This window comes from Chelonoidis abingdonii, chromosome 2 (genome assembly GCF_003597395.2).
Source record: "Chelonoidis abingdonii isolate Lonesome George chromosome 2, CheloAbing_2.0, whole genome shotgun sequence".
Lineage (NCBI taxonomy): Eukaryota > Metazoa > Chordata > Testudines > Testudinidae > Chelonoidis > Chelonoidis abingdonii.
The window spans coordinates 264,734,622-264,747,674 of NC_133770.1; positions in this window are offsets into that span (position 1 = coordinate 264,734,622).

The following is a 13,053-nucleotide window of genomic DNA, read 5'->3' on the forward strand; positions in this document are numbered from 1 at the left end:
ATCTATGAAGTTTCTAATTTTAATGAAAAAGGTTTTTTGCACATAATGACTCAGACGATGAGCAGTATTTTTATGAAATTGCTATAGAAGAACCAATAAAATAAGGGCTGTTTTGTCTAGATATTGTGTCGGGTTCCCTATTAACCCCATTCAAAGAAAGAAGTACTAACATTTTGAAAATGGAAGCATGCCTGAGAAGAAGGGCATCAACAGCAGTCAGGAAGTTACACCAGGGATCCAGGGTTAGTTGGATATCTCACTGGCAGAAGCAATAGTTTTTTTTATAAGCCTGTAGTTCGTGTGTTATGTGTGTTTTCACACCCCCTCAATGAAAAAAGTTTTCCTACGAAAGTCGCAGTATTATGACAAAGCCTAACACAGAGCTTTCATTCAGGATCATTTAGGGCAAAGTCCATTTGCTCAGTGGTAGTGTTTAGCGAAAGGATATCAAGGGGGCAGAACAGATTGCGTTCCTTATATATGTGTTAATACTTATGCTAAACATTCAATAGGTGAAATGGCCTGTTAACACCCTCTACCAAATCAATCATTGGACATAAGAGGGTCGAGTGTTTTCCCTTTGTTGTAGGCTCAGGGTTTCTGAGTCTTGGGGTCCCTCCAGGGAAGGTTTTGGGGAGACCAGAGGGGACCAAAACCCTGGAAATTTTGGCTAGTGGCAGCGAGATCAGATCTAAGCTGGTAAATTGAGCTTAGAGGGGTTCATGCTGGGCACCCAGATTTTTGGACGCTAAGGTCCAGATTTGGGAAGAGGCTTATGATACCATTGGTTATTATCTTTGAAAACTTGTGGTGAGCGGGGGAGGTCTTGCACGATTGGAAAAAGGCAAATATAGTGCCCATCTTTAACAAAGGGAAGAAGGAGAATCTGGGGAACTACAGACTGGTCAGCCTCACCTCAGTCCCCACAAAAATCATGGAGCAGGTCCTCAAGGAATCCATTTTGAAGCACTTTGAGGAGAGGAAAGTGATCAGGAACAGTTAACATGAATTCACCAAGGGCAAGTCATGCCTGCCCATCCTGATTGCCTTCTATGATGAGATAACTGGCTCTATGGATATGGGGAAAACACTGGACATGATATACCTTGCCTTTAGCAAAGCTTTTGATATGGTCTCTCACAGTATTCTTGCCAGCATGTTAAAAAAAAAGTATGGATTGGATTAATGGACTATAAGGTGAATAGAAAGCTGGCTAGATCATCAGGCTCAATGGGTAGTGATCAACGGCTCAATGTTTAGTTAGCAGCCAGTATCAAGCAGAATGCCCCAGAAGTTGGTCCTGGGACTGGTTTGGTTCTGGATAATGGGATGGATTGCACCCTCAGCAAGTTCATGGATGACACTAAGCTGGGGGGAGAGGTAGAGACGCTGGGGGGTAGGGATAGGGTCCAGAGTGGCTTAGACAAACTTTAGGATTGGGCCAAAAGAAATCTAATGAGGTTCAACAAGGAAAAGTGCAGAGTCCTGCCCTTAGGAAGGAATAATTCCATGCACTGCTACAAGCTGAGGACCAACTGGCTAAGCGACAGTTCTGCAGAAAAGGACCTAGGGATTACAGTGGATGAGAAGCTGGATATGAATCAGCCTTCTTGGCAACAAGGGCACATTGTTAACGGCATATTGGGCTGCATTAGTTGGAGCATTGCCAGCAGATTGAGGGAAGTGATTATTCCCCTCATTCAGCACTGGTTAAGGCCGCACCTGGAGCATTGCATCCAGTTTTGGGCCCCCACTACAGAAAGGATGTGGACAAATTGGAAAGACTCCAGTGGAGGGAAATGAAAATGATTAGGGGGCTGAGGCACATGACTTATGAGGAGACGCTAAGGAAATGGCTTATTGAGTCTGCAGAAGAGAAGAGTGAGGGGGGATTTGATAGCAGTCTTCAGCTACCTGAAGGGGGGTTCCAAAGAGGCTGGAGCTAGGCTGTTCTCAGTGGTGGCAGATGATAGAACAAAGAGCAGTGGTCTCAAGTTGCAGTGAGGAAAGTCTAGGTTGGATATTAGGAAAAACTATTTTGGTGGAATCTCCATCCTAAGAGGTTTTTAAGGCCCAGCTTGACAAAGCCCTGGCTGGGATGATTTGGTTGGGGTTGGTACTGCTTTGAGCAGGGGGTTGGAGCAGGTCTCTTCCAATCCTAATCTTCTATGATTCTAATTCCGTGCTTGCGCAGTGCTGCAGAATTCCCCCAGGAGTACAGCATGGATTGCTCTTTAACAGATCTCACCAAGTGTAGCACATAAGCAAATCCTGCAGTCCCGACTCAGACATAAGTCCAGTAAATTGGAGTGGAAATTTTGTCCAGGTAAAAGATGGCAGGATTAGATTGCCATAATTAGAAACCCTCTCTTTTCAGAAGTATGATATATGATCAAATAATTTTAAAGAGAAGGTACCTTCCAGAATGGACCCGCTTCTATTACCACCAGCCATCCCACTATAATTTCTCTGCTGTGGAGAGTAAGTAAAATAATGAAAAAACAATAAAAATTGTGTTTTATAATGGAGTTGACAACAACCTTTGTCTTTAATGGGATCTTAACATCTGTGTATAACTCAGCCTGTTTCCTATATTTTATTTTCTAAAAATAGCAAACACTCAGGTTAAATTATTTTCAAATCTCTTGAACACTGTCAAGTATACCCTTGATAAGGTAATAAAGAGCCATCCCCTTTTTATAAAATCTAGGGCAGGGAGATTCTCCTCTTTGGGGTTCTGTAGCTGCAGAAATGAAATCCCTAGACATCCCAGCTTGCCCTCTCCTCCCTCTCTTCACCGTGCTCTCATGTCATCAAATAAAGGTGTGATTCTAAACTTTGCTAATTTGAAACTTCCTTTTTTCAGAACAGCTGCAATAAGCTATGCCAAGAAGGAGCCAGCATAGCTCATTCTTTTAGGATTTGGTGAACCTGTTTCCCAAATTCCATAATTTCTTTCATCACATAAGTCACTGTAGTAAGGATAGTAGCTATTATCAAACTATCTGAATATAGCACAACTTTGTTCTGCATTTATTCCCAAGATGGTAGATGCACACCTTCTTAGTTTTGTTATTACCCTCTCATATTTATTTCCAGACAATAACTCCATTAAAAATGGAGTTAGTTGAGAGTGCAAATCTGTAATTTAGAGTAGAAAAACATTACAGTGATGTTGCAGTTATCCCAATACAAGCATTATTGACCCAGCATATTCGATGCTAAGGTTAAACTTAAAAGAAATCCTAGTATGTTAATGTGGCAATTCACAATTATGACACCAAAATAACTTTAATTCTCCCCTGTAGTGACACTGCAATAATCATACATTTATGAATAAGGAATTTTAGTGTTTGTAGTCCCAGTTTAGATGGATTTTTAAAAATAATATTTGTTTTCATTTTTTTACACAGTTTTGCCTCCTGGTGTCTCTACAGGGCAGAGTTAAGATTGTTTGGCTGCCTTAGTGCTGCATTCCCTTATCACTCTTTGTTATTTCCACAGATATTCTCCAGATCAAGCTCCCAGGCAACTGGAATCTGTTATTTACAACAGTTAGTACAGCTGAATGTTCTTTAAATTAGCATGACTGAAGTTGAAAGAGCAAGACCTACATCTGTTAATAATTCTGTCTGGATGCTTTGCAGCTCAGATTTCACTGATTTTATTTCAAACAATTCTCAAATACCTGCCTTCATTTCAGACATATTCCCATTTTCTGTTGTACTGTGTTGTGAGTAGAACATTGGCTCATGGGGTGTTCTGCCATGGATCTTGCTGCTTCTCTTAAGAAAGGTCTTGTTACTAGCAATGTGTTTATGTACAGGTGTTTGGAGGCCTCCAGACACTAGTCTCCTGGTTCTCTGAGTCATTTAAATTGACAAACACAAAGACTGTTGCAGTGGAGCTCTCTTAAGGAGCAGTCAGCTTGTCACCCACTTCCTCTCTCTCACATGCACTATTTGGAATTTAGGAGTTTATGGAAATTAGATAAAAGACAGGTGGGGGTGGGGGGGAGTCTGGAAACCCCCATAAGGGAGCCTGCCTCTTCCGAGTCTTGCTGGTGGAATTCCTTGTGGACATTTTCTGTAACCCTGTTTACACTTGGAATTATCTGAGAACATAAAAACGGCCATACTGGGTCAGACCAAAGGTCCATCTAGCCCTGTATCCTGCCTTCCAACAGTGGCCAAAGCCAGGTGCTTCAGATAGAATGAACAGAACTGGTAATCATCAAGTGATCCATCCCCTGCTACCCATTCCTAGCTTCTGGCAAATCCTCCATGAATTTATCTAGTTCTTTTTTGAACCCTGTCCTAGTCTTCTCTGGCAACGTGTTCTACAAGTTGACTGTACATTGTGTGAAGAAATACTTCCTTTTATTTGTTTTTAACCTGCCGCCTATTAATTGTAGCCATTGGGGCTGCATTAGCGTAAACCCCTGGTGTAGACAAGGAAAATCATGATTTGCTCCAGTAGAATTTACCCCACTTGAAACCAGGATAAACTCCGCTAGTGCAAATATCAGCTTGCTTTCTTCACAGTAGTAGTTTGCACTGATGCTGCTATGTTGATGGCTAAAAAAAAGGTAACTAATTCCGAGTATAGACAAGACTCAAGAGTGCTTCATCCATCAGAGAAAACTAGCAGTTTACGGATTATTTTGTTGTTCTGATATTATTTTGGAACAATGGACACAAATGGAATTTCCAACTGGTTGTCAGTAGTGTCCCTTACTCATCAACGAGGCTCAATTAATATATAGCACTGAGTCAATTTTCTTATTTTTATTTATAAATTCAGTTTCAGGTTAGCAGTAAGGTCCAGATTCACAAAGGTACATAAATGCCTAAGTCCCAGATTTGACTCCACTCCGATTCACAGAACTCCCATCAACCTGTTGGTGAATAAACTCACTCTGCACCTAAGTTTTCAGGGTAAAAGTTCTCTCGGCATCCATGTTGCTCCCTTACTCTAGGTCTCCAGATGCCTATTTCCCCCAGCAAGCCCCAGAGTGATTCACAACCGTGGGGAAGATGAGCATTCATCTACCAGTGTTGCATGTGGGGCCCAATCCAGTAGGTGTGCTTAGCTGCTGCCTCTCTGCTCAGGTTCCATTCAAATACTGGCTGCTAGAAGAGGAGGTGGTAGTGCCACTTTATAACTTTTATCCCACTGGTTAGCACACTTGTCTGGGGTGTGGGAGATGCAGGTTCAATTCCCCCTCTCTCTTCCAGAGGGGGAGAAAGGATTGAACAGGGTGTGACTCAAGGCAGCCGTCACTGAGAATGCCAAGGTTAGGGCAGGCTGCAAAAGGGAGAGCAGATACTTCCAAAACTGAGGGTTAACACAGAAGTTAAACTCACCAACCAGTCACACACTGTACTTCTGATCTCCCACACTGGTTATCAAGAAGTTTTAAAACAAGAAATCATGCAGCCCCCTTACTGCATTCCAGTTCTCTGGCTCCTAATTAGCACCTACGTCCAGTACAGTGAGAAGTTGTTTAAAAACTATGCTCACAATACAAAATGTTCTTCTGACCCCAAAGGATCAGCCACATTACCAGGTCAATATTAGTTTGGATCTTACCCTAAATATCACACTGCCAGCCAATCCTTTAGTGTCTATAACTAAAGGTTTATTACAAGGAAAAAAAGAAAGAACAAGAAGAGAGTTATTAAATGGCAAAATAATCAGCTACATACTTCAAACTTCAGCTTCTATACATCAGGTTCTTAGCAGTATTGGTGAGTTTGCTGCTTTAAAGTTCCTCGAACACATCCATAGGCTGGATGCGTCATTCAATCCTTTGTTCAGAGCTTTGTTTGTCGAAAAGTTACTCCACAGGTAAGAAGCAGGAGTGAAGACAAAATGGACAAGTTGCAGCTACTTTTTGTAGTCTTTTGCCACGTGGCTTGTATTTCCTTTGTCCCAAACACAAGCTTCCAGCACATGGCATGACATGGAAAAGAGTTCTGTGTCCACAAGCATACCACATGCCTTGTTGATTCATAAGGTGTATTCCCTCATTCCTTTCAATGGGTTCATTGTACAGTTGATGACCTTTGATGGGCCGTCAAACAGGATAGGAAGTGCTGATGCCAATCTATCTGAGGGTGTCACCCAGAAACACAGCCCAAGTTTGGAAATACAGATGTAGCCTACATATCTATAACTCATAATACAAAGGTGATACAAACATAAACAGGATTATCATACTTGGAAAATCATAACATTTTCACAGATACCTTTCATGGCATATCTGGTCAGATTCCTTCTAATTTTATAATATTGGTGTTAACTACATCATAAAGTGTCTCCTATATTTCATACAGCATCACACAGGAGTCTGCCACCTCTTAGGAGAGGGATGTAACCACTGAGCTAGGGGATATCCTGGTGTGGGGCTTCCTCAGTCTCTCTTGTTGAAACTGTTCCACTATGGCTAAATAATGAAAGAGCGATTGATTCGTGGACTGGACCCTGGCTCTCCCAGGTGGGTAAACACTGGACTACAGAGTCATTCTTGCTTTCTGTCCAGCCAAGTGTTTATTTAAGTATTTATCCACAGTGGAACAGTCATGCCTCTCTCTCTCTCTGAGACGGGCAGGGCTTAGGATACACCATTCTCCTCATCATCTTCCATTGGCTAGCTTAGGCATGGATCCAACTACCATGCTGGTTTTGTGCATTGCATTCTAAGGCACCTCTCTTTCCCCATTCAAAATTTGTGTAGGACCCATAACTCAGCTTTGTGGATCACAATATTGTTCCTGTGTTTTCTATGTTCCTAAAAGTTAGGTGATGTGATTCTCAGCATTGCAAGCCCTAAATCCCTGAAGTCACAATATCTTTCATGTTTTTGTCATTCCATGCACATATTTCTCAGTAAAGAATGATGTGTGTAGATGGACGGCAGCATTTAAGAGTCTCTCAGCTGAGTAGAAGTGAATATTTCTGATGTCAGCAAAACTTATTCCCATGAGGGTTACTGGAAGAGAGGGGCCGGGGGGCCATGGCCCTCCTACTTTTTACAGCCCATAAGGGCAAGCGACAGGAACAGAGGGCAGGGAGGAGCAAGCGGGGGGTGGGACAGTGGGGGAAAGAGGCAGTGCAGGGGTAAGGCCTTGAGAGGAAGGGGTGGTGTGAGGGCAGGGACTCGGGGGCAGTAGCCATCCGAGGTCAGGGCTTTGGGGAGAATGGGTAGGGCCATGGTTCGGGTGCTGGTGGACCCCCACTTTTAAGGAACTTCTGCCACCCTAATTCCCACCATTCTCGCATTTTAAGGTCATCAAAAAGACATTAAGGAAAACTTCAATAATGTAAGAGGTATTCTAATCACTATATCTGTTTACAAAATAAATTTAATTAAAAAACAGTCAAAAATGCGTTTACTAACTCATGGAACAAATTAAAACATGCCTTAAATATAATTTTCTTTAAAAAATTAACAAATAATCACAGTAAGTCTGATGGAGTAAGCTAGACACAGGAAATATATCTCACTATGTCACACTTCCCAGAACTGTAAATGATGCCACTGGGTACCTTATGTAACCCTTCTGCCCCTCTGAGTTGGCAGCAACAAGGGCCAGGTTCAGTATCCAGGAGTTCCGTTTCAATAACACCATGCATAACCGGCTCGAGCCCCCACCCAGTGACCTGGGACACTTACGTACCACACCCTCCTGGGCGCCTCTAGGAGGCAATTCTTCCCCACTCGCAAGCACGGAGTCTGAGTGTAGCAAAATCTTTTTAATAAAGGAAGGAATCAATGCGGCATCCTATTGGAGAAACACCACAAACAGAGTTATAACACAAACCATAACCACCCCCAAGTACATTTGGCAATGTCCTTTTCCCCTTAGGGTCTTAAGTCCAATCACTCCAAAGTCCAACAACCCAAAAGTCTCTGGTCAATGCCACCCCAGAATTCAAGAGTCTATCTGTAGAGGTCCCTCCCCCCAGCCTGGGTGAAAGGGGCACCTTACGTGGTCCAGGGCCAACTGCCCTGCCTCTCCTTGGGTTCTGCTTCCGCCTTCTCCACGAACTGCTGGTCCTGGTTCCTCAAACAAAATAATCTATATTGGTGTCATAGGGTGGCTAGCTCCAGAACACCTCCTTTTGGCCTCAGGGTGGCCCTGTATGCAACCCTCTGCCTCCATTTCCATCTTCCAGAGGCTTCAAGAACACCACACAAGCTTCCAGAGTAGAAACATCCTTTTGTGGGGTTAATTTATTACAGAAGTCCCACAAGAAGTCTGATCTGGCTCCATTGCTCACTAAGGAACTCTTATTGCCCCATCTTTCAAGGGCAACTTGTTCCTGAAGCTCTCAAACCAGCTCTGCTCTTCTGTGCACTTTGTGAGTATCTGCGTTTGTTTGTCTTTCTTTCTTCTCCTCTTCTAGTTCTGAACTTTCCCTTGCTCTTAAGCTGTTTCTTGTTTGACTCCCAGGAGCAGACTTGTCCTTCTCATTATACCAAACTAGGGCACATCTGGACTGGAACAAGAGAGGTGGGACAGATTTAATTTTAGGGGCCATTTATCTTGTTGTGACTGGCACAGTTTAACTAAACTTTGCCAGTTTAATTATGTCTACACTACAGTTTTTGCTAATGTAGAACTACTGGCGGAGGAGGAGGAAATCACATGGTTAGCAGCACTGAAATACCAGCAAAAGTTTCTAGTGAAGACCTAGCTGTAGCAGGAGTTGATGTTTTGCTGACACCTCATCAGAAGTATGCAGTGTAGTTGTAGCTGTGTTGGCCCCAGGATATTCAAGACAAGGTGAGTGAGGTAATATCTTTCATTAGACCAACTTCTGTTGGTAATTGAGACAAGCATTTGAGCCACATAGACCTGAAGCAGAGCTCTCTGTGGCTCAAAAGCTTGTCCCCAGTCTCAATAACAGAAATCTGTCCAATAAAAGACTCACCCACCCTGTATCACATCATCTGTTAAATTAAGGCACATGGAATGCAGCTTACCAATGGATAGAGTTACCACCTAGCTAGTATTTGACCAGCCTTGCTATACATTCAAGTATATAGTTAAAATATAGAATCAATGCAGTCTGGAAAAAAATAATCTCAGTAAAGACAGGCACAAACAAAGCAGCTTGGAGAAACTCAATGAAGGTAAGAAAATGATGTTATCAATCTCTATAGATACTATAAATGGTTGTTGAAGGAGAAGGGGTTGTGGAGTTGCCTTGTGGTTGGAGGTTGGAGTTGCCGCGGGCTTGTCTTGTGGGGGGTGGGGGTAGGTACCAGTTTTTGTTTGTTGGTTGTTGTTGGTATTTTGGATTTCAAAAAAGTGGTAATCCTCAGGCCCTCTCAGAGGTCCAGAGAGGCCCAGGAAACTTCCAGCTTTTGAGGCCCCTATCCATAATAAAAATAAAAAATGACGACACACGAAAATAAAATAAGGCACCAAAAAAAGAATGAGACATAATTTGAATAATTTTTTATTTAATAAATTCTTTTCTAGCCTTTTTCTATGCAAATGCACTAATTATTGATAAAAGTATAGCTTTCATGCAATGTTACAGTTGATATTAAGCATAGCAAGCCCAATCAAATGTTCTTTCCCATAGTAGAATGGCAATAGTTCTTTACCTGCTTCAACACGTCCACATGAAGCCACTGATGCAGGCAAAGTGACAAGAATATGCAATGCAATTGTGATATTAGAAAACACCCCAGAGAATCCAAGTTTGAGTATTTCCTGAATCAATTCCTTTGGCTTGCAATCCAATTTAAAGTTTGTGGAATATATTCGTCCTAGGAAGATGACCTCATCACTGAGATCTTTTAAGATTTCTTTGTTGTACTGTTGCTGAAATTGTCCAGCTGCAGAAAGCAGATCTTCATTACTCAGTCTGTTGAACTGCCAAAGAAACCCAGAAAGGGGACAAATTAATTGCAGTGACTCCAATTGACGTGTAAGACCTGATTGAATAGAGTCAATGACGACAAGGAAGACATTGACCCTATCATGCTGCTCAGCATCAGATTCAGTAGGTAAGTTGCAATTGGTGGAGATATCGGATGAAATGCCAATATTCTGTGCAACTAATTTGGATTCACTCAGGATCGTATCCCATTGTTCACGAATCTGTTGAATATCATTAATAAGACTTTCAGTGTTATCCCTATCAACATCAAGTGTGGCATTGCATGCTTCAATTACCAGATTAGTTTGGTGGATCATTGTAAGTAGCTTCATCCACAAAGATGACATCAGAATGCATTCAAATTTGGAAATGTGCTTCTGAATAAATTGAAGTTCAGTTCGAGCCTGTGCAGTGAGATTGAGAGATTCAAGCTCATTTAGAGCCTCTCACTGACTTCAAATGCTGCGCAACTAGTCGAACACCATCAATCCGTGCAGACCATCTAGTTTTTGACATCTCATGCAGTAAACAGGAAGATACTGCTTCAGAATTTCCCACCTCTGTGGACTGCTACTGAAGAGATTGTACATTTGCTGAACAGTTCCAAACTAAGTTACTGCCTCCTTGCATGATTTGTCCCAATCAACACCTACAAGGTTTAGTGTGTGGTTTCACAGCTGGAGAAAATACAGTTTGAATTATATTCAAGCAGTTCTGCTTGAACACCTTTGTACTTCCCAGTCATATTAGATCAATTTTCATAGATTTTTCAAGTCTTCATTGGTCAAACCCAGCTTAAAACCTTCTAGAATTGCTACTACTCAAGCAGCAATTTCCTTTACAGTTTTTCTTGTGAAATTGTCAAACAAAATAAACTTTTTAATTGAAAATTTTAAGCTGTCTACAATCTTAACATATTGAATAACCGTAATAGTCTGTTCCTTGTGAGAACAATCTGGAGTGGCATCAGCAATGACTGAAAAATACTTGGGGTTTCAAATATCATCAAGAATTGTTGTTTGTACGAATGACCCACATAGCTCAATAAACTCATTTTGTATGCCTGGGGAGAGATAATTGACTTGCATGCACTTTTGACTCTCTTGCGATTCTTGAACATGTTTAACATGCTCTGATAAAAGTGGGTCATATTTGTGGAGGAGCTCAACTATGCCTAGAAATTTTCCATTTGCTTGATCACCAATATGTTGACTGGAACCAAAGAAAACCAATCCCCACTCAGAAACAAAAAGGATGACATTCAGGATGTGCTCAAAAAGTTTTTTCCAGTTATTAGTTTCTGTAGAGAGTTCAGTCAAGAGTAAATTCTCAACTGAACTTTCAGCTGATGCTGCCCTACTGGCTGATTTCCATGCAACATTGTTGTTTTCTTTGTGTGATGTTGAACTCTAGTGATAGTATTCGGTCCTTCAACTTCCTCCAACCTCTGTTGATGCTCCATCCTGATTGATCAGAGAGAACTGATGCATTTGGAGCACTTTTGTTCAAAATGAAGCAGAGTGCACAGTACAGAGATTGTTTTTCCATACTGAAGCATAACTAGTCTCTTGTGCAGGTCTGACCATTTGGAAGAGTTTTTGCCAGCAGACAACTAGAGAAAGCATGATTATCAGCATTTTGTGGAATGTTACTTGGAATTTCAAAACAACTAATTTGAAGAAAAGACTGCATTTGGGCAGCATTGCTCGTCAATAATTCCAATGTCAGTCACAGTCAACCCTTTAGTATTCATTAATTGTTCTTGCTGTGTAAGATCTACTCATTTTCCAGTTGTTGAGTTTCTTGATGGTACACAGGATCTTCTGCTGCATCTGTTACTGTTGTCACATCTCCTTCTTGACTACTGTCCTCATGTTCAGATATTGGCATTGAAATATCACCTGTTGGAGTTGCAGAGTTTTCATTGTAGCATTGTTTGTTGGATAAGGTGTGTTTTCCAGTGGTTTGAGAAATGAAGTTATTGGCTTTGAGTTCTTAACTGCTGCTTCACTCAGTTGTTTTCATCTCTTGTTTGCACCAGTTTCAAATCTCCTCTTCATAGTGATCTATCTGGTCAACATGTAGCCTATCCACACTTGAAATATTCTGCTGTAAATAAGCAGCTTATCTACACTTGAAAACTTCTACTGTAAACATGTACACAAATGCTGAATGGTACAGAAATGCTGAAAAGACTTAAAACAAAGGAATATGAATTAAGAACACAAAATGAAACAGGTTATTATCATATAATGTCATCCCTTTGTCTTCAGCTCAACCTGTTATATTATACCTTGTGTGCTTGAGTTTTGATTCAGTTGTAAGGATAATAACCTGTTTCATTTTGTGTTTATATATATATATATATATATATATATATATATATATAATAAACACAGACACAGATACAGAGAGAGGGATAATGTCCAGAAATTTCAAATGTGTGTCCTCACGAAACTCACTGTACAAGATTGTCCTCACAAATGTTCACCTTGAATCTGGGCCTATAGACTATGAAAGCCTATGATGATGGCCAAGCTGCCACGCTAGGGCTCCACCAACCAACCAGTCAGCTCTTTTAGCTACCATATGAAGACAATAATGAGGAATTCTCACACATAAATAATTCCTTAGTCAACTAGACGTAAAACTATAAAGACACTAAAATGTAACAATTCTCTACTTTTCAACACACACTTGATCTAGCACCAGCCACTAATAGTGGTTTGTTTATATAATCAGCTGATCTGAAAGGACACCTTCCTCATGGTCTAATCTTGTGCTATCAGAACCAATATATTTTTATTAATATTTATGAACATTTTTAGCTCTCGAATATGACAAAATCTATATCAGTTAACAAAAAAAGTATGTCTTTTACCAAATCACAGCTCTTATTTACTTAAATTTGCAGCTCTAAGCTGAGAGAGTGTGTCACACTTTGGTCTGATAGGGATGCGCATAAAAACAAGTTGCGAAACTTATCAAATGTCAAAAAATTAACAAGTGTCTAAATTTGAGGCCCTCTTTTAGTTTGAGACCCAGGCCAAATGGCCCTCTGGTCCTCACCTCTGACTGGTCCTGGTAACCCTATCAGCAGAATGCATGGAAAAGACAAAGATTCTTTCAATTTGCTGTTAGGTAAGATCTATT